General features: G+C 39.4%; 2 non-coding genes across 2 annotated transcripts; one reads left to right on the forward strand and one right to left on the reverse strand.

Annotated features, from left to right (window-relative positions):
* Window positions 1-18,881: 18,881 nt before the first annotated feature.
* On the reverse strand, window positions 18,882-18,955 carry Trnat-ugu. The gene has a single exon. It is a non-coding gene; the product is annotated as a tRNA-Thr (tRNA).
* Window positions 18,956-19,503: 548 nt separating this feature from the next.
* Window positions 19,504-19,577, forward strand: Trnat-ugu. Its single transcript has one exon. It is a non-coding gene; the product is annotated as a tRNA-Thr (tRNA).
* The last annotated feature ends 2,742 nt before the right edge of the window (window positions 19,578-22,319 follow it).

The raw sequence follows: 22,319 nt of genomic DNA on the forward strand, positions 1-22,319 counted from the left end.
AGCACCACATTTCGAAAGCTTCTATTCTCTTCTTGTCCAAACTGGTTATCGTCCATGTTTCACTTCCATACATGGCTACGCTCCATGCAATTACTTTCAGAAACGACTTCCTGACACTTAAATCTATACTCGATGTTAACAAATTTCTCTTCTTCAGAAACGATTTCCTTGCCATTGCCAGTCTACGTTTTATATCCTCTCTACTTCGACCATCATCAGTTATTTTACTCCCTAAATAGCAAAACTCCTTTACTACTTTAAGTGACTCATTTCCTAATCTAATCCCCGATTTAATTTGACTACATCCCATTATCCTCGTTTTGCTTTTGTTGATATTCATCTTATATCCTCCTTTCAAGACACTGTCCATTCCATTCAACTGCTCTTCCAAGTCCTTTGCTGTCTCTGACAGAATTACAAAGTAATCGGCGAACCTCAAAGTTTTTACTTCTTCTCCATGAATTTTAATACCTACTCCGAATTTTTCTTTTGTTTCCTTTACTGCTTGCTCAATATACAGATTGAATAACATCAGGGAGAGGCTACAACCCTGTCTCACTCCCTTCCCAACCACTGCTTCCCTTTCATGCCCCTCGACTCTTATAACTGCCATCTGGTTTCTGTATAAATTGTAAATAGCCATTCGCTCCCTGTATTTTACCCCTGCCACCTTCAGAATTTGAAAGAGAGTATTCCAGTTAACGTTGTCAAAAGCTTTCTCTAAGTCTACAAATGCTAGAAACGTAGGTTTGCCTTTTCTTAATCTTTCTTCTAAGATAAGTCGTAAGGTTAGTATTGCCTCACGTGTTCCAACATTTCTACGGAATCCAAACTGATCTTCCCCGAGGTCCGCTTCTACCAGTTTTTCCATTCGTCTGTAAAGAATTCGCGTTAGTATTTTTCAGCTGTGACTTATTAAACTGATAGTTCGGTAATTTTCACATCTGCCAACACCTGCTTTCTTTGGTATTGGAATTATTATACTCTTCTTGAAGTCTGTGGGTATTTCGCCTGTCTCATACATCTTGCTCACAAGATGGTAGAGTTCTGTCATGACTGGCTCTCCCAAGGCCATCAGTAGTTCTAATGGAATGTTGTCTACTCCCGGGGCCTTGTTTCGACTCAGGTCTTTCAGTGCTCTGTCAAACTCTTCACGCAGTATCTTATCTCCCATTTCATCTTCATCTACATCCTCTTCCATTTCCATAATACTGTCCTCAAGTACATCGCCCTTGTATAAACCCTCTATATACTCCTTCCACCTTTCTGCCTTCCCTTCTTTGCTTAGAACTGGGTTGCCATATGAGCTCTTGATATTCATACAAGTGGCTCTCTTCTCTCCAAAGGTCTCTTTAATTTTCCTGTAGGCAGTATCTATCTTACCCCTAGAGAGACAAGCCTCTACATCCTTACATTTGTCTTCTAGCCATCCCTGCTTAGCCATTTTGCACTTTCTGTCGATCTCATTTTTGAGACGTTTGTATTCCCTTTTGCCTGCTTCATTTACTGCATTTTTATATTTTCTCCTTTCATCAATTAAATTCAATATTTCTTCTGTTACCCAAGGATTTCTATTAGCCCTCGCCTTTTCACCTACTTAATCCTCTGCTGCCGTCACTACTTCATCCCTCAGAGCTACCCATTCTTCTTCTACTGTACTTCTTTCCCCCATTCCTGTCAATTGTTCCCTTATGCTCTCCCTGAAACTCTCTACAACCTCTGGTTCTTTCACTTTAGCCAGGTCCCATCTCCTTAAATTCCCACCTTTTTGCAGTTTCTTCAGTTTCGATCTGCAGTTAATAACCATTAGATTGCGGTCAGAATCCACATCTGCCCCTGGAAATGTCTTACAATTTAAAACCTGGTTCCTAAATCTCTGTCTTACCATTATATAATCTATCTGATACCTATTAGTATCTCCAGGATTCTTCCAGGTATACAACCTTCTTTTATGATTCTTGAACCAAGTGTTAGCTATGATTAAGTTATGCTCTGTGCAAAATTCTACAAGGCGGCTTCCTCTTTTATTTCTTCCCCCCAATCCATATTCACCTACTATGTTTCCTTCTCTCCCTTTTCCTACTGACGAATTCCAGTCACCCATGACTATTAAATTTTCGTCTCCCTTCACTACCTGAATAATTTCTTTTATCTCGTCATACATTTCATCAATTTCTTCGTCATCTGCAGAGCTAGTTGGCATATAAACTTGTACTACTGTAGTAGGCATGGGCTTTGTGTCTATCTTGGCCACAATAATGCGTTCACTATGCTGTTTGTAGTAGCTAACCCGCACTCCTATTTTTTTATTCATTATTAAACCTACTCCTGCATTACCCCTATTTGATTTTGTATTTATAACCCTGTAATCACCTGACCAAAAGTCTTGCTCCTCCTGCCACCGAACTTCACTAATTCCCACTATATCTAACTTTAACCTATCCATTTCCCTTTTTAAATTTTCTAACCTACCTGCCCGATTAAGGGATCTGACATTCCACGCTACGATCCGTAGATTGCCAGTTTTCTTTCTCCTGATAACGACGTCCTCTTGAGTAGTCCCCGCCCGGAGATCCGAATGGGGGACTAGTTTACCTCCGGAATATTTTACCCAAGAGGACGCCATCATCATTTAATCATACAGTAAAGCTGCATGTCCTCGGGAAAAATTACGGCTGTAGTTTCCCCTTGCTTTCAGCCATTCGCAGTACCAGCACAGCAAGGCCGTTTTGGTTAATGTTACAAGGCCAGATCAGTCAATCATCCAGACTGTTGCCCCTGCAACTACTGAAAAGGCTGCTGCCCCTCTTCAGGAACCACATGTTTGTCTGGCCTCTCAACAGATATTCCTCCATTGTGGTTGCACCTACAGTACGGCCATCTGTATTGCTGAGGCACGCAAGCCTCCCCACCAACGGCAAGGTCCATGGTTCATGGGGGAAGATTTTTGCAGTAATTCCGCAAATTCCTTATGATAATATTCTTAGCTATTATTTTTGTCACAAATATTTTTCCGAAAGCCTCAACTCTAGTTTTACTTGGTTTATCTTTAAATTTACATTGCTAAAGAAACTTTGTAAAAACATCTACAACAGCTAAAAAGACATATTTTCGTTATTTATTTTCGGAACTCCTTTCGGATTACCAGGGTCCATTTTGACTAAATAACAGAACAACAAATATTTTCGTAACTTACTTATGTACTTCATTAATAATTTGTTCACAAATTTTAGACGTTCCCTTACACAATATTTTTAATGAATTTACTCTTTTTATTTTCGTAAATTGACCAAAAACCTTCAAATCTTTGTTCTCCAGTTTCAGTTATTAATCTACAAGGATGAAATGTTTCAGTGAAGTTTCTGCACTTGAAAGAATAATTGTGATTATCATTCTTCATTTACATAGAAAAAATAATTAATTTACTTTTAATTTTTTGATTGTAATTTTCTCATCTAAGTTATTAATTGTCAACTCAAATAACTTAATAACAATTTACATATTGTTGTTTAGGTTCTAAAAGTCTTGTTTACAAATATCATTTACTAACTACATTCCTGGAAATTGAAATAAGAACACCGGGAATTCATTGTCCAAGGAAGGGGAAACTTTATTGACACATTCCTGGGGTCAGAGACATCACATGATCACACTGACAGAACCACAGGCACATAGACACAGGCAACAGAGCATGCACAATGTCGGCACTAGTACGGTGTATATCCACCTTTTGCAGCAATGCAGGCTGCTATTCTCCCATGGAGACGATCGTAGAGATGCTAGATGTAGTCCTGTGGAACGGCTTGCCATGCCATTTCCACCTGGCGCCTCAGTTGGACCAGCGTTCGTGCTGGACGTGCAGACCGCGTGAGACGACGCTTCATCCAGTCCCAAACATGCTCAATGGGGGACAGATCTGGAGATCTTGCTGGCCAGGGTAGTTGACTTACACCTTCTAGAGCACGTTGGGTGGCAAGGGATACATGCGGACGTGCGTTGTCCTGTTGGAACAGCAAGTTCCCTTGCCGGTCTAGGAATGGTAGAACGATGGGTTCGATGACGGTTTGGATGTACCGTGCACTATTCAGTGTCCCCTCGACGATCACCAGTGGTGTACGGCCAGTTTAGGAGATCGCTCCCCACACCATGATGCCGGGTGTTGGCCCTGTGTGCCTCGGTCGTATGCAGTCCTGATTGTGGCGCTCACCTGCACGGCGCCAAACACGCATACGACCATCATTGGCACCAAGGCAGAAGCGACTCTCATCGCTGAAGACGACACGTCTCCATTCGTCCCTCCATTCACGCCTGTCGCGACACCACTGGAGGTGGGCTGCACGATGTTGGGGCGTGAGCGGAAGACGGCCTAACGGTGTGCGGGTCCGTAGCCCAGCTTCATGGAGACGGTTGCGAATGGTCCTCGCCGATACCCCAGGAGCAACAGTGTCTCTAATTTGCTGGGAAGTGGCGGTGCAGTCCCCTACGGCACTGCGTAGGATCCTACGGTCTTGGCGTGCATCCGTGCGTCGCTGCGGTCCGGTACCAGGTCGACGGGCACGTGCACCTTCCGCCGACCACTGGCGACAACATCGATGTACTGTGGAGACCTCACGCCCCACGTGTTGAGCAATTCGGCGGTACGTCCACCCGGCCTCCCGCATGCCCACTATACGCCTTCGCTCAAAGTCCGTCAACTGCACATACGGTTCACGTCCACACTTTCGCGGCATGCTACCAGTGTTAAAGACTGCGATGGAGCTCCGTATGCCACGGCAAACTGGCTAACACTGACGGCGGTGGTGCACAAATGCTGCACAGCTAGCGCCATTCGACGGCCAACACCGCGGTTCCTGGTGTGTCCGCTGTGCCGTGCGTGTGATCATTGCTTGTACAGCCCTCTCGCAGTGTCCGGAGCAAGTATGGTGGGTCTGACACACCGGTGTCAATGTGTTCTTTTTTCCATTTCCAGGAGTGTACATCAAATTCATCAAGGGGATCATTAAAATTCACATTTTTAAAACCAAGTTAATGTCTGAATACTTTAATAATAGCATTTAATTAATTTCTGACTTGTCTTATACATCATTTATTTGTGTATATGTTGAAGATAGAAAATCGTTGAATTTTGAATCCAGTGTCTCTAATGACATTAAGTTTTGGATCTACTGTTGATTGAAAATCTTTGATTTTTGACTGAAACTTTTCAAAGTTTGAAATTAATTTATTATTAATTTCTTATTTATTCTAAATCGGTATTGGGTTTATTTCCAAAATAGTTCATTTAATAAATATAAAGTATCATTAAACTCATAAGCCATACTAAATAATTTCAAAATCAATAAATACAAATGACCACAATTCACCTCATCAATGTTTTGTATTCTTTTGATATTATAATACATATTATTTTTCCTAAATAGTTAACTAGTTGTTGTCAGGCAAATCCAACACCCTCCATGGAAACCTTGACATGATAAGCAAATCCGGCAGTATATCACGTAGCTCCGAATAAATCGTGACATTAAATGAACCAAAGTAATACGATTAATGAGTGAGCATATGGAATACCACAGACCAACACAAGAATGCCTAAATGCATATCATACCTTCCCACCATGAAACAGATGCAGTTCCGAGGGGAAAACGAGAACAGAAGCTGAGAGCAGAACCGTGTTATGCTAGAAGGCCCTACGATAAGGGACGGACACCCACGTTCCAGCCAACCGCCAGGACTACCCCCCAGCCCATGTTAAAAGATTCCTGCCTCGGGCATGGATGTGTGTGATGTCCTCAGGTTAGTTAGGTTTAAGTAGTTCTAAGTTCTAGGGGACTGATGACCTCAGATGTTAAGTCCCATAGTGCTCAGAGTCATTTGAGCCGTTTTTGAGCAGAATTTTGGAAAGGTAATGTGGGATATGTATGTGGAAAAATGGGACAAGTGCTTAGGATGACTTTACCCAAGAGCAAATAATTGTGACAGACTCATAGGTGCAGTTAAATGTGCATCAAAACCTGCTGTCCCATGGAGGGCCGATAAACAATATGTACCAGGATGGGGCAAAGAACACGAAAATAAGTATCAGAGATTCCTTGAGATTGCAGACGGCCTGCTGCACAACCTAGACAACACACAGCGAGAGAAATTGATTGAAAACGTTGAGTCGCTTGATTTCAAGATATCTAGCATACAGGCCTGGTCTCTTCCAAAACCTAGCTGGAGCTAAAAAACTACTCATAACTCAACAGATATTTCTAAAAAATGAATTTCAGGATAGGGGGCAAGAAACATACAAGAATAAGACACTTAAGAGAAACAGTACACGTTTGGACCAGTATTCCTCGCATTTTAATACCAATGAAGTCAAAGAAGCGCTGAAGAGTGAAAAGGCAGGAAAGGCAACTGGACTGAATGGAATGCACCCAGAATTCCTTCTTCACTGTGGAGAATATGCCAAAAAATGGCTTGCAGACTTTTACTCAAATACAATGGCAACAGGGAACGTACACGGAAAATGAAGAATTCAAAGATCATTGCACTGCTTAAACCAGGGGAACCAAGCATTGAGCTGAAGAGGTATAGACCAATCACACTGCTCAGTGTCATATACAAGCTGCTCAAGAGACTCCTGTATAGCAGATTGAGCCTAAAATACTGGAATCAGTTCCAGATGAACAACCAGGATTTCGACCTAATAGATTCTGCATTAATCAAGTACTTTCCCTGATAACACATATAGAGGCAGGCAACCAGAAGAACCAAAAAACATCAGCAGCATTCATAGATCTGAGCACAGCCTATGACACTGTCCAGAGACAAGGCCTGCTCTACAAACTGATACAAATAATCCCATACTGCAATATAATAAGACTTGTCAATAACATACTGGGTGGGAGAGATTTTCAAGTGATTGCTGGAGAACAAATGAGCTGTACCGAAATTCTCAACAATGGACTAAAACAAAGCTCAGTCCTTGCTCCATTGTTCGTCAATCTTTACACTTCTGACATCCCAAACACTCAATCTGGGAAGTTTGGCTACGCAGACGATTGGGCTACAGCTGCACAATATGAATCATTCGAGACTACTAAAGACAACTTGTACTGCAATTTCAAGCTGCTGAGTGGCTATTTCGCAAATGGAGACTACAGCAGAAGTGCCATGCTTCCACCTTTGCAACAACTCAGCAAGAAGAGGGTTTAATGTCGTCCTTGAAGGGAAACACCTTAGCCATAACAACTACCCCAAATATCTAGGAGTCATATTTGACAGGACACTCTCTTACCAAGAGCACCTGACAAAGATTGCAGATAAAATGAGAACAAGAAAGGACATGGTCTATAAATTATGTGGGCTCCACAGCACGCACACTCCACACATTAGGAGCTGGGCTTGTCCACTCGGATACTGTGTTCCTGTGTGGATTAACAGACTTCATACAATCAGGATTATGTGGTACTAACTGACACCATCTGCATTATCAGTGGCACAATAAAATCTTTTTCCACTGTACTGCTGCCAACCCTGAGCTACATACAATGCAGTGAGAAACCGCTCTTCTCAGTGAGTTGAACAAGATAACTAACAACTCACACACAGCGACATAGCTGACGTGAAGTGCATGAGACTTAAATCGACATGACCAGCATTACTCTCTGCTAAAAGAATGACGAACTTCAACTTTGATGTCGACAATCGGTGGAAACAACACTGGCAAGAATATTGCCCATCAAAATGCAAGTTTCATGACAACTGAGAAACTGCCTGGCTTCAATCAGTCACTAAGTGCGGACAACACTAAGCCACATACGTAACAGCCACGAAAGATGTGATGACGATCTCTACAAATGGGGAACTTTACCAACACCAGACTGCGACTGCGGCGCTATAAAACATTTTATCTGCAATCTGTAATTAACCTATGCATAAAATGCATGAGAATTGTCATGTATATATCCTCCTTCATGCTTTGTTTCTTTTTTGTTTGTTAAATGTTCATCAATCTTTTTCACAACAGGAATAGTAAATGAAACAAGTAAATTTCAGTCAGTTTCTTTCTCTGTCTTTCTTGTTTGGACAGGAATTAAAAATGGTTCAATAATACTTAATTGTTCATTATTGAGTTCAAGTGTAATTGATATTGGTTTAATTTTGGCACTGGGAAGCAAAATATAATCAATTGAAAAGTTGACCACTTACCTAGATTAAAAAATAATAGAGTTTTTATAAGCGCCATCAGCATTTCTTAACTTCTGAACCCATTTCCATACTTAATTCCTCTTCCTGCAGTTGCAGCTGTTTATTCTCATAAGGGAGAATCTGTTGCATACAGTCTTTCTATCACAACAAATTGAAGCTTTATATCAGCTTCATGGGTTTTTTAAATTCTTTATTATTTCTGTAAGAAACATCACAACTTTTATATGCTTGATCTAATGGATTAATTCCTTGACCTCCTCTAGCTATTCTTTCTTCTAATTTGGTTCCTGGGCCACAAAATCAATAGCCTGGAAGATGCATCTCAAATGGTAATTTGTTAATCAAACTGTTTACTAACTCTGTATAATGTTTTTCACTTTTCCAAAATGTGTGTGGCAAATTATTGAAAACTCAGATGAAATATGGAATTCCTTTGGGTTTATTAACAATTAAATCACTAAATTTATTAGCTAACAAATATGTTATTGCATAGATTTCATTATGTTCATTATTATTTGCTGTTAATCCTTCACCTTGAATTACTGTTAACCTATCATTCAAATTTGTAACATCATTCACCCAAATACATACAATTGATTTTTCTGAAAATTTTGTTACTAAATCATCGACAACTCTTTCAAATGAATCACCAAGATATCTTTCTGAAGGACTAGAAAAATTTTGATCAACAGTTGTTCAATTAAATTGTTATATTTGTTTCTTTGACGAGCATTTATTTTATTTGGTTTGCTTTTATTATATAGAGCATTAGAATCTAAAAAATTCCTGTATATTTTTGTAAATCAACAAAATCAATTTCTGTTCCTAAATCATCCTTAGCTAAGTTTGTAGTTAAAAGATTCATTAACCATCTGTTTCTTCATTTTTTTTCACCAAATTTTAATTTATCATTATTGAATTCTGGAGGTAATTTACCAATATATTTATAAGGGCCAACAGATCTTAACCCAAAATGAGGATCTTCACTATGGTTCACAAATTCTAAAGGTTTTTCACCTATATTTATTTCGTTAATATCTTTGTCTTTTAATTTTGTTTTTTCTTTTCTACAATTTTTAACAGATTATTTATTTCTGATTAACATAATGAATAATCTCTTTTATCACTTTCATAGTGTTTAGTTGTTGGAATATCATTAAATCCTTCTTAATTATATGGATTATAAGGAAATGTTTGTGTTTTGACTCCTCTGTTTTCCTTAGTTGCTTCTACAACTTTTTCTCCAAATTATTTGATTCCTTCATTAACTTTTTCTGTTTTATCGATAACTGGTTGCTCTTTTTTTAAAATTTCTCCTATTCTCTTCTCAGTTTTTTTCCATTTCTTAAACTCTTCCCAAAACTGTTCTTCTACTTTATAATTACATTTCGTTCTTTAACAATTTCTGGATCATATTTTGCAAACATTTGCTAAGGAAGATGAACAATAATCCTTATTTTATTTTACATTTAACATTTACATTCAACATTTATGTTTAACATTGAAGTCCAAGTAATTTAATGTTAAATGTTTCTAAATTCAACATTTTTATATTTGAAATTAAAATAAATTGTGTATGAAAATAAGAGGAATTTTGGGTTCACTTCATTTCTTTATACTTTGTATATTCAACAATTCAAAATTCTCAATCTTTTCTGTATATTTACCTTTATTAATTTTTTTAATAAAAAATTTAAATTTTAGTAATCTTTTCTAAAAATGTATAAAAATTAAAATTGCTCCTAACTAATTGTTTAGGAATTTTTGAATATGTTTGACCTAAATGAAAACAATCTTTTCCTTTGTGACAAATAAAATTTTCCCAAAGTGTATGAATTCTATTCCCAAAGTTTATCTTCGAATTGGAGACTGAAATCTTCAAAAACTGCAATTGAATTATTACCCGATTCATCTAATGGAATAATTTCATTACCTTTTTTCAACAAAACTAACAATATTTATTGATTTCATTTTCAATTTTTTCACGTCTTTTTATAAATTGGTGATGATTTCGTTGATCTAAATGCATGGAATAAACATACAAATGATTAACTTTCTCCAGTTTAGTCAACCTATTGATAAAATATAATTATAAATGATTAATGTTCTTTGTCCACAACTACTTGATACAAAAGCTGCACACTGAATAGAATCAGGTAAAAGTTAAGGAAGTAAATTTTTGGTTTGTTTTCTGCAATTCTTAGTTTTGGTTCCAAATCTAATATTTATTTATATAATTTTTCTGAATTTAAATGAGTACATTAATTCAGCTGAGTGGTAAGTTTCTGTTGAGAAAAAGCAGTTAACTGTTCCAATAAGACAAACTCATAAAAACGTTTCACTAGTTGATTTTTATTCACTGTCTTTGAAACTGCAAATGTTATATCAAAAAATAATAAACTTTACTGTGATGGAGAAACACTAGAATTTCCTGTTGGTTAATTCACATAGAAATTTTTAGAAAAAAATATTCATTCCAAAATTGAAATATTCGTTCAAAGCAGATAAAATTATGAATAGAATTATTCTCAAAAGAGATAAAAATGTACATGAATATAAGAAAGTAATATTACAAGTTTTTTAGGATTTATTACTCAAATTATTGAACCAAATAAGAAAACTGTTACAAAAGCTCTTCCTAAAATTATTCGATTTGAATTAATAAATGTTAATATTAATTTGGCTGATGCAGTGTTTGTTGAACTAAATGATCATTTTCATCAAGAATATAACATTATTGCTTCATTTAAAGTTAATTCTATATTTGGTGGTTGAATAATTTATGAGCCAAATCATCCTATAAAAATTCTAACTTTTTGATAATATTGAGAATTTATAAGTAACTATAACTGTTGAAAAAGATAGTTTATTGACTTTAATGGTATAACAATTTAATAAATGTTTCCTTAATGATTAATGAACTATAGAGAAAGATTTTTAAAGATTATATAGGAATTATGTTCGAAGCTGACTTACCTGTTATTTCTACTTGGAGTTAGAGAATAGATTAATAAGAGTCTATTCTTCATTGGACAACAGACAATGATTATTCTGCATTTCCAAAAGAAGGTAAAATTATTGTTAAAAGTATGGAAATTCGTGTTTCTGGTGTTGTATATAAACCAGAATATTCACCTGAATTAGAAGAAGAAAGGCTTTAAAATCTAAGTATACCTGTTTCCTTCCTCAAACTCCCAACAATTTAATTTGCTGGTTTACAGGGAAAAAGAAATTTTGATCTAGACATTACTAACTACTTAAGTTCGATAGAATTTCATATCCATCATTCTTTTTTGTTGTTTTCCAAACTAATGGAATAAATAATCAATTACTTTACTCTTCTTTATTCTATCATGTTAAATTACAAAAATCTACATTAAAAGGTGAAGAGATGAAGTTTTTTGGAAGAATTATGGAATCTTGATCCACTGAATAGCTTCTTTAAAGCTTTTGATTATTTCAGAGATTTTAAAAGGATAACACAATTAAATAATGATGCAAATGTAAGTCCATTCAGTTTACTGAAAGTTATCCTATTAATGGAACTAATATGTCTAGCAGTATGAGTGATTTAACTACCCAAAAAACAATGACGAAATTATGTCCATTCTTTAATGAAAATATTCCAAATCATACAATTGCTTATGTTACGATCTATGATAAAAGGAATATTAACTAATGATTGGGAACATTGAATAAAGCTGAAAATTTATAATTATGTAAGTGAACAAAAATTTACAGAAATTTTAACTTCTTGTTATCATTTCCACTTGAAAATTTTCAGGAATATTGACAAGATAAAAAGCGGAAGCTTTAATTATTTAAATTTTTTAATTTATTGAATTTTTTCTATAGAAATCAAGATGTCCACAAAAAGCAGGATTGAAAATCTATTAGCTGAACTTAACAATTATGGTAATGGTTATTCAGAAGTGTTGACTAATTCATCAGAACTAAAAACATAAATCTTATGTCATTTCAGATGACAAAATTTTTCCAACGAAGTTTGGAGAGAAACATTTTATTACTTTTAGATGATAAATATAAAATCACTCTTCTACATGGATATACTAAAATGTTTGTAATTGATGATGATAAATTATATACAGTTATAAATTTACATTCTATCAAGCTAAAATAACAAAAGATCGAGCTATGCATGTTATTGAATTTGATTAAATTTAAAAAATTAATATTTTGATTTTAATTGAACTAAGGTTTCCTTTACTATAATTTTCCAAGTTCTTAAATAATTCAGGTTTGGTAATTTTTTTGTGGTATCTATATAGAATTTCTTTCCTTCGATATAGGAAAATGAGATTGTTTGGTTGGAAGAATTGGAAAATTAAATTCTTGGTTTGCAGCCTGGAATTTTTAGACAACAATGCACTTTGGTCGAGAGCATACTACATACTATTTGTAGACATTACAATCTTCAGTGAGCTTTTCGTAGGATGGACAGGTATTTCAAAAATCTGTTGCATAACAAAAGGCTGCAGAATTGTATTCGTCATCGTCATATGGACCAGACAATTGTTATGAGATACTGTTGAGTACCTAAAACAGTCCCCTCTGGTTCTCATAGCCAGCTTCCATTACATTTATGTCACGTTATGAACTTTGATGGTGATCTTTTTCCGAGGTCCTGTGTTGTTATGTTCTAGCATGATATCTCAACACAATACTGTGTTAGCCTACGTCGACAGAGCAGATGTTCAAGGGCACAAAAAATTTCTCAGGTTTCTCTCTGAAAAATTTCTGAGTCTAAATTGCCAAGAGAATGGCACGTCAACATTCCAGATTACAAAATGATGTAGGTGCATTTATGATCCAACTCAATCCGACTCCAGGCATAGTCTGCTTAGGGCTGTTGGTGCAGGCAGAGATTGCACCACTATGTACAAGTATAGCACACTGTTCATACCCAAATCTCCCACAAAGTGAATCATGTGTTCTTCCTATTATTCTGCACACTTGCAGTAAGGACGAAATAGGTACAGTGAAGCAACAAAATGATAAGATACTAAGATATTTGACAGTAATATATTTGTTCTAGGGGAATTTATTGATACTTTTGTGTGGTGTACAACCCCAGAAATGGTGATAAATTTTAATGAGAGAGGAGATAAAGCTCTATAGTTTCTGAAAAGTAGGGTACCGCAGTCACTAGAACTTCTTCAGAGCATGTATCCGCATTGTCAACATTTTGAAGCCGGCCGCTGTGGGCGAGCGGTTCTAGGTGATTCAGTCGGGAACCGCGCTGCTGCTACGGTCGCAGGTTCGAATCCTGTCTCGGGCATGGATGTGTGTGATGTCCTTAGGTTAGTTAGGTTTAAGCAGTTCTAAGTCTAGGTGAATGATGACCTCAGATGTTAAGTCCCATAGTGTTAAGAGCCTTTTTTTTAACATTTAAAATGTGCCCAGCGAAAAAATACGCTGAAGAAAAGCAATCTTGGAGGAATTTTACATATTGACAATGCGGTCACGTACCCTGAAGATTTTTATGGACGTTTGCAACTTCTCTGTAATTCCAGATGGTGTCATTGAATTTACCACGTTATTGTTAGGTCACTTTCTTGTGTGGCCGTGTGTTCGGCACAATTGTTGCAATTTATTTTCAACTAACTTTCCTATGAGCTAGAGACTTGAAACTTTCGACATAACCTCATCAAAATGTTTGAAATCGATTACAAATTTTGCACACGTGTGGTGTGCGTACTGTAAGACCTTCCGTACACACACCATCAGATTATTTGACTTGTCAGTCCATCGAAGTAGACGAGTGTCAGCAATATGGCTCGTGGTCTTATTGTGGCGTGTTTATCTTCTGCCGTTAGGTCAGACGAAAGAAATGCCACTTGCACGCTTAGAGTAGCAGATTGACGATGACCAACTTTAAACAGAACTTGATTAATTTTCACACACATTTATTAAAATAATAAAAATCATATATATTACGTAACTTGATTCTGGATGCTGTTTACAATTGACAATCTGAAGTTCCTTTGGTCTTGGTACGTTAATCTTATTCTCACATACCTCTGATACTTGACAAAGTGTCTATACATTTCTCTTCAAGGCTATGTACAGGAATACGATAATCTTATTAGGCGCAGACTGAAACTTGACTATAGACTGGTACAGACAAATGCAGCCTCATACAGACTAACGCAGACTGGTACAGACTGGTGCAGACAAATGCAGATAAATGCCGACGGACTCATCGGAGGTCTGTACACTCGTTATAATACCTCGCGCGTTCAGGTATCACTGCGCGAGTGTGATCCGCGAGGAGAAAAGGTTCTACGTTAGCAGCAATCTCATTGGCGGCGTTACATACTAATACGCGGATCGGCGGGAGCATAATTTGTCCGTGGCTAAGGCAGCGCTATCTCGTAGTGCGGAGACGGACGAGCGCTGCGCCTGCGCTGTTGTGCTTAGCAGGGCGCGCTCTAGTGGGAAAGTTGTGTATGCGCTGACTACACGGAACTATGTACACAACACCACACAAGACTAATAAGTAGGAAAAATTATTATCTGAGAAGAAATCAATTTTTAATATGTAACTTTTCAAATTCAGATTAAAAAATATAAAATAATTTTTCCTACCCGTATACTGGTTCCGAAACCCATACAGAAATTCTTTTTATTCTGTATGCTTAACAGGCATGAACTATTCCTGCATCACTCATGTATTGCATACGTCACACGCTTTTCGTTTTAAATCTGAGTACAGTCACAGATTTTCAGGACTGCCTGTATGGGGTTAGGAACGTTTATGGGGCTTGGAAAAATTATTTTCCACTTCTTAAACTGATTTGTGGTGTATTTTAGACTGGCTTTTATTTAAAATATTTTGGTGCGTTGTTGGGACGTGCGCCGGTTGTAGCGGCGCCACCGTGCTCTTTTTCCGTGTCTGGTGAGGTGGAGAGAGGGCCCGAGGTGCGGGCGCGGGTAGCGGCCGGCTGGCCTGCCACTTGTTGCCGGCCGCTCGCCGGCTGAGCTCCACATCGGCAGACGCGATTATCGCAGCCCGGCTGTGAAACACGGCGCACTGGACGCCTGCGCTGAAATTTCCGGCTCCGCCTGTGTCCGGCGCCTGCCGGCGCGCTCGCAGCTGCGCCGTTTGATTGTCTGCGGAAATAAGCAATCAGAGCGCTCGAAAGCCCGTGCTCGACTCTTTTTATTTGCTTTTCACAGGTGACGCCGTTTTTAGTCCCGCTTACTCGCAAAAGCTGAAAGCACGGAGAGCAAGTGGGCATGACGTCTGCACAGCGGCTGTAGTACATTGCAAGCGAGCACGTCAGCAAAACACGGTGCACAGTTTTACATCGCGCTGAAATTACACCTAAGTGTAAGAGCGTTTCCTCGTCATAGCTTCCAGTAAAGAGCCTAAACAGCAGTTTATACTGATGATTAACAGCGACACTTTTATACGAATTTTTTGATGTAGCTATATCAAATGATTTTGTTACTCCACCGCCACATGTTTTAGTTGATAATTTGTTGTGTTACTAATGTACAAGTCACTCTATGATGCAGGAAATGAAATTTGGAAAATGAGGCACTGAAAGTTATAGGTGATATAATTTTATTTATTTGAACTGACGATGCCTTGGTGAAGAGGATGAGCCGAAACATTACGACCAGTGCTCACTACGATGGTAGGGATGGGAAAAACCGACAGGTGAAACAGACACCGGCGTTCCAGTTCTGAATAACCCACATTATTCGGGATCTGTTTGGTGTCGTTTATGATGGATGTTTAATTTTTTACTAATAACTCAGCGAACAGTCGAAATATCAAATAACTATGGCAGCAATTCTAAAATTTTTCGGTTTTGAATAAACCTTTTTTTAAAAAAAGAAATATTTTTCATTCATAAAATTTGCAACCGTTTCAATTATTACGTTATTACGGGAATTGGGAAAAACGATCCGCGGTATTTTAATAACTGTGTGAACAGGAAAGAGCAACAAACACCTCAGATATAAATTGGTACTGCATTGCTGCGACAGTAACGCCTCTGTCGTCATTTTATGGTACGCGCGTACGTGCAGTGTGGAAGACCTGACCCCTATTTGGTACATACGGTAGTTTGTCGCTGTCATCGCCGGACATCTCTTGTGTTGCAGAACGGCAACAACGCTAGTCTGGAAATCTTTTTACGAAGGGACGTAGTAAAGAAGATTAAAGATTTCTTTGCCTTTTCTGTTAAATAACGAAAGAGAAAGGAAATAATGGTAACAGTAACAAACTAAAAACTTAAAAACAAATCATACACAGTATACAATAGAAACATGATGTGATATGCTCCCTGGTTTTACATAATGTGACCTTATCTGCTTGCAGCCCTTGGAAAAGGACAAATTAACATGAAACACAAACTTCTTCAACCTCAGCTTTCGTCCCTTAGCACTGACTACTCGTAAAGCTCAAATAGTGGTGCGAATCCCAATTGCTGCATGATTTCTGAGTAGTTTCAAAAAACTTTGAATCAGCAGGAGAACACTGGTGATTGTTTGTGAAGTGTTCAACCACTTATCACTTCTCGTGAGAAGCAGCGTATGGTAGAAATGTTCAAATGTGTTTGAGTTCTTAATGGACCAAACTGCAGAGGTCATCGGTCCCTAGTCTTACACACTACTTAAACTAACCTATGCTAAGAACAACACATACAGCCGTGCCCGAGAGAGGACTCGAACCTCCGGCGGGAGGGGCCGCGCAGTCAGTGACATAGCGCCTCTGACCGCGTGGTCACTTCGCGCGGCCGAATGGTAGAGTTTTCTCTTATTTGCCTATTTCATTTAATATTTTGATTGTATCTCGAAACTGGGGTAGTCAAAATTCTTCGAATTTTTGTTCAATTTCTACGTTTATTACGGGATTTAACAGGAATAAAAAGCCAAAAATCGGTTATTCTGAGCGGTTTTAACAATCACGTTAAACTGGCGTGAAAGAAAAGCAACATAACCGAAAACCGATTGCTACAGCGATAACCGCTGTCCCTACGAGAAAGCCAATACCGCCTGCTGGCGATACGGGCACGTCTCGTGGTAAGGTTGGTTGGTTGGTTTGGGGAAGGAGACCAGACAGCGTGGTCATCGGTCTCATCGGAATAGGGAAGGATGGGGAAGGAAGTCGGCCGTGCCCTTTCAGAGGAACCATCCCGGCATTTGTCTGGAGTGATTTAGGGAAATCACGGAAAACCTAAATCAGGATGGCCGGACGCGGGATTGAACCGTCGTCCTTCCGAATGCGAGTCCAGTGTCTCGTGGTAAGGAGCAGAGACGAATGGGGAATCATGATAGCTACGATACGGGCCACAAACGAGGAAGTTTACAGAACTGCAGGGACTTCTCATACCCATGCCACGCAGAATCCTTGCTATATTTCGGTCTAAAAGTAGGCCAGTACGCCATTGAGCAGGTTCGAATAATGTTTTAAATCATCAGCGTCAATATACAGTGGCAATAGCGTGAAATGCTTTCCTAGAAAACGATTAAACGTTTACATCAAAATAGCTTTAAGTAACACCATCTTGCCGAATATAGGCATTATAACAGTGGGATAATCGGTTTGAGGTCGCTGCTACGGATCTTCTTCGTTTCCTGCTACGAACTCGTTTTGTTCTCTAACGATTATAAAGAATCTGCCTCGATTGCAAATAGAAACCGGATGTTGACCTAGGTTACGGCGCGGATAAGCACGCCTTCTTCGGAACACACCAAAACTACAAACTGCCCTAAGAGGCATGGTCCATCATTAATACAGAACTCCCAAAAGCGCAAAAGACTCGCATAAAATGTAAAATAAACGGTATGTGTGTACCGTGTGTACGTACCTATTGTTTTACATTTTATGCGGGTCATTTGCACTTTTGGGCGTTCTGTATTAATGTTGGACCATGCCTCTTTAGGCAATTTTGTAGTTTTAGTGTGTTCCGAAGAAGGCGTGCTTATCCGCGCCGAAACCTAGGTCAACATCGGGTTTCTATTTGCGATCGAGGCGGCTTCTTTATGATCATTAAATTATTCACGATTGCTGACGCGCTGCGATGTTAAAAGTTCTCACGTTTTGTACTCCTTTGTGCAGTAAAATTTCATCCGAACATTGGTGGAAAGGCCCAGTGGTACCGACCGTCAGCCGTATCATTCTCAGCCGATATGCGTCATTGGACGTGAATATTGAGGGGGCATGTGGGTCAGAACACCTTCCTACCGGCCGTTGTCAGTTTTCGTGATCGGAGCTGCTACGTCTCAGCCAACTGACTCCTTATCTGCCATCACAAGGGCTAAATGCACCCCCTTTGCCAACAGCGCTCGGCAGACCCGGTCGGTCACCCATCCAAGTGCTAGCCTAGCCCAAGAGCAACTTTGGTGATCTGGCGGGAACCGGCCTTACCACTGCGGCAATGCCATTGGCCTGTTCTGTGTAATAAGATAAACAAAAAGATTTTTGGTTCAAAATTCGGTAAACTAACGACAGATGTTTCTTTTTGACCTTCATAAGAAAAATACAGAGTGACCACAATTAAATATATGAAGACAGTAACTGTTCTTGAAAGAACAGATACTGTTGATGACCGTGGAGCTTTTCCCTGGAATAAATGATGACTAACTGAAACCCTCAGCTGCCGAAAGGTGTTGTTGATATACCTCGATGTGGACAGAAGAAAATGTGTGCCCCGACCGGGACTCGAACCCGGGATCTCCTGCTTACATGGCAGACGCTCTGTCCATCTGAGCCAGCGAGGACACACATCGACAGCGCGACTGCAGGGACTTATCCCTTGCACGCTTCCCGTGAGACTCACATTCCCAACTGTCCACAATTCTACATATGTAAAGTCCCTTATAGACATTTGCCCATCCACTCATTACTCGCGCACCCTTTGGCGATTCCCGTAAGAGTTTGGGCAACCTGAGCTCATTCGCACAGACGAAGGTCAATGGCTGGGTAGCCTTTCAACTATATATATGAAGAGAGTAACTGTTCTTGAAAGAACAGATACTGTTGATGACCGTGCAGCTTTTCCCTGGAATAAATGATGACTAACTGAAACCCACAGCTGCCGACAGGTGTTGTTGCACGCTCATCAGCAGTATCTGTTCTTTCAAGAACAGTTACTGTCTTCAGGTTGCCCAAACTCTTACGGGAATCGCCAAAGGGTGCGCGAGTAATGAGTGGATGGGCAAATGTCTATAAGGTACTTTACATATGTAGAATTGTGGACAGTTGGGAATGTGAGTCTCACGGGAAGCGTGCAAGGGATAAGTCCCTGCAGTCGCGCTATCGATCTGTGTCCTCGGTGGCTCAGATGGATAGAGCGTCTGCCATGTAAGCAGGAGATCCCGGGTTCGAGTCCCGGTCGGGGACACATTTTCATCTGTCCACAAGCGTAGATACAGAACCACTGCACAGAATGACGTCAAATTTGAACAGGATGTTATTATCGCAAGGAAGAAACGCCGTGGAAGAAAAAAATTAAAGGAGAATTTGACCAATAGATGTAAGCGTCGGAACATCCACTCCAACAGACGTGCAACACACAGCTGTTCCTCAGTTTGCGTCCGAGTTGCCAAACATACCTGTATCCGTGACAGATCCCGCGCTGATGGTAAAACTCCGCGACAAGAACGTTGACTATGCGCCAGTAGCCCTACAGAACTTCCACACAGTCAAGGGTATGGAAAAAGGCGTCGGTCCCATGTGTGCTAAGGGTCTGGAGAAAATGATTCGCCGCTCAGGATTAGCCGAGCGCTCTGAGGCGCTGCAGTCCTGGACTGTGCGGTTGGTCCCGCCGGAGGTTCGAGTCCTCCCTCGTGCATGGGCGTGTGTGTTTGTCCTTAGGATAGTTTAGGTTAAGTAGAGTGTAAATGAGACACTTAAAGTAGTAAAGGAGTTTTGCTATTTAGGGAGTAAAATAACTGATGATGGTCGAAGTAGAGAGAATATAAAATGTAGACTGGCAATGGCAAGGAAATCGTTTCTGAAGAAGAGAAATTTGTTAACATCGAGTATAGATTTAAGTGTCAGGAAGTCGTTTCTGAATGTATTTGTATGGAGTGTAGCCATGTATGGAAGTGAAACATGGACGATAACTAGTTTGGACAAGAAGAGAATAGAAGCTTTCGAAATGTGGTGCTACAGAAGAATGCTGAAGATAAGGTGGGTAGATCACGTAACTAATGAGGAGGTATTGAACAGGATTGGGGAGAAGAGAAGTTTGTGGCACAACTTGACTAGAAGAAGGGATCGGTTGGTAGGACATGTTTTGAGGCATCAAGGGATCACAAATTTAGCATTGGAGGGCAGCATGGAGGGTAAAAATCGTAGAGGGAGACCAAGAGATGAATACACTAAGCAGATTCAGAAGGATGTAAGTTGCAGTAGGTACTGGGAGATGAAGAAGCTTGCACAGGATAGAGTAGCATGGAGAGCTGCATCAAACCAGTCTCAGGACTGAAGACCACAACAACAACAAGTAGAGTGTGTTAGAATTGGGACCGATGACCTTAGTAGTTGGTCCCATAAGATTTCACACACATTTTTTTTGAAAATGACTCCAAACTTCGGGGAAAAAAACCAGATTCTTTTGAAGTGCAGTGTGGCAGAGCGAGCAAAGCAGTTGATCCGACGTCGCTGATACACCCCAATCTGCTGTGGAACATGCTGTTTTACGATTTCAACTTCAGGTAGAAAATAGTTGACAGTATACTGAACATGCCCTGCGCCAGTCCGTGGACGAAGAGAAACCGATGTCATTTTTTCTTTTATACAGTTTTTGTGCCAAAGATAAGTAAAAACCGATGTCATTTTGCTTTTTATGCGGTTTTTGACCTCAGGACAACTGAAACCAGACTTTTCACATCCGATGTGGTACCACATTGGTGGTGGATTGGCTTACCTCACTAACAGTGCCACAACTGTTGACTAATGAACTTGTCTAGTCGTACAACGAACATCACAAAAGTTGTAAATGTGCAAATCAAACAGTAGACGTCCTATTGCGAATCATCTGTCATTTGGTCAAATGGTTCAAATGGCTCTAAGCACTATGGGACTCTACACCTGAGGTCATCAGTCCCTTACACTTAGAACTACTTAAACCTAACTAACCTAAGGACATCACACACATCCATGCTCGAGGCAGGATTCGAACCTGCGTCCGTAGCAGTAGCGCAGTTCCGGACTGAAGCGCATAGAACCGCTCTGCCACAGAGGCCGGTTGTCATTTGTAAATAACCCCATTTGCCTTAAGACACTTACTGTGCCATCTATTTTCGTAATTCGTTTTTGTTCCATGGCGCTGCCCTCTGCATCAATAGTATGCTGTTCAGATCTGATGTCATTCTGAGCAGTAATTCTCATTCTATAGCGTTTCGAAACTGGAAATTTAATACCCTGTACAAAAGGTGATTTGAAATGCATTAAATCATGAACTACGACGAAAACCTACGTGATGTCCATTTTTTGTGAGACGAATCCATCGTGTATTCGTGCTATACATTTTAAAATTAGCACATTTTTGGCGGGTGCACTATCTGAGTGCTGCTAAATTCTCTAGAAGCTGCTGTAACTCACGCCATTCTATGTCTAATGGCATCAAACACAGTCAACTTTTGAAAAACGTAGTTCAGTTTCACGTGAGAAATATTCAGTGACATTAGACTCCCAAAGATGGTAGTTACAGAAGCTGTACAGATTATATGGCCGCACTGAGATATGTCTTTGCTAGAAAGTTGAAATTAATTTCAAGGTGTAAAAGAAGTAAAATTATATGGAATAAACTCGAAAATGACCTTCTACTGAACGGCTAGAATTATATAAACAAATGTCATGTATAGACATTGATATTTTATAGGTGTCAAGTGCCGAATCAGATCATACTCATGTTCCGTTGACATCAAATAAAATGTTAGTGCATTCACTAGAATAAGCGTTTATCGTGGTCGTTACAAGACCAATACGGCACAAATGCAAGCTCAATCTAGAACTGCTTTCATTATTGTCAATCGTATTATGGTAAGCCACATGCTGTGATATTTGTGCAATGAATAGAATCAGCAGCAGATGATCAGTACTGTGTACAACACAAAAGCCGCGTGGAGTGGCCGC

Source organism: Schistocerca piceifrons, chromosome 1, assembly GCF_021461385.2.
Source record: "Schistocerca piceifrons isolate TAMUIC-IGC-003096 chromosome 1, iqSchPice1.1, whole genome shotgun sequence".
Lineage (NCBI taxonomy): Eukaryota > Metazoa > Arthropoda > Insecta > Orthoptera > Acrididae > Schistocerca > Schistocerca piceifrons.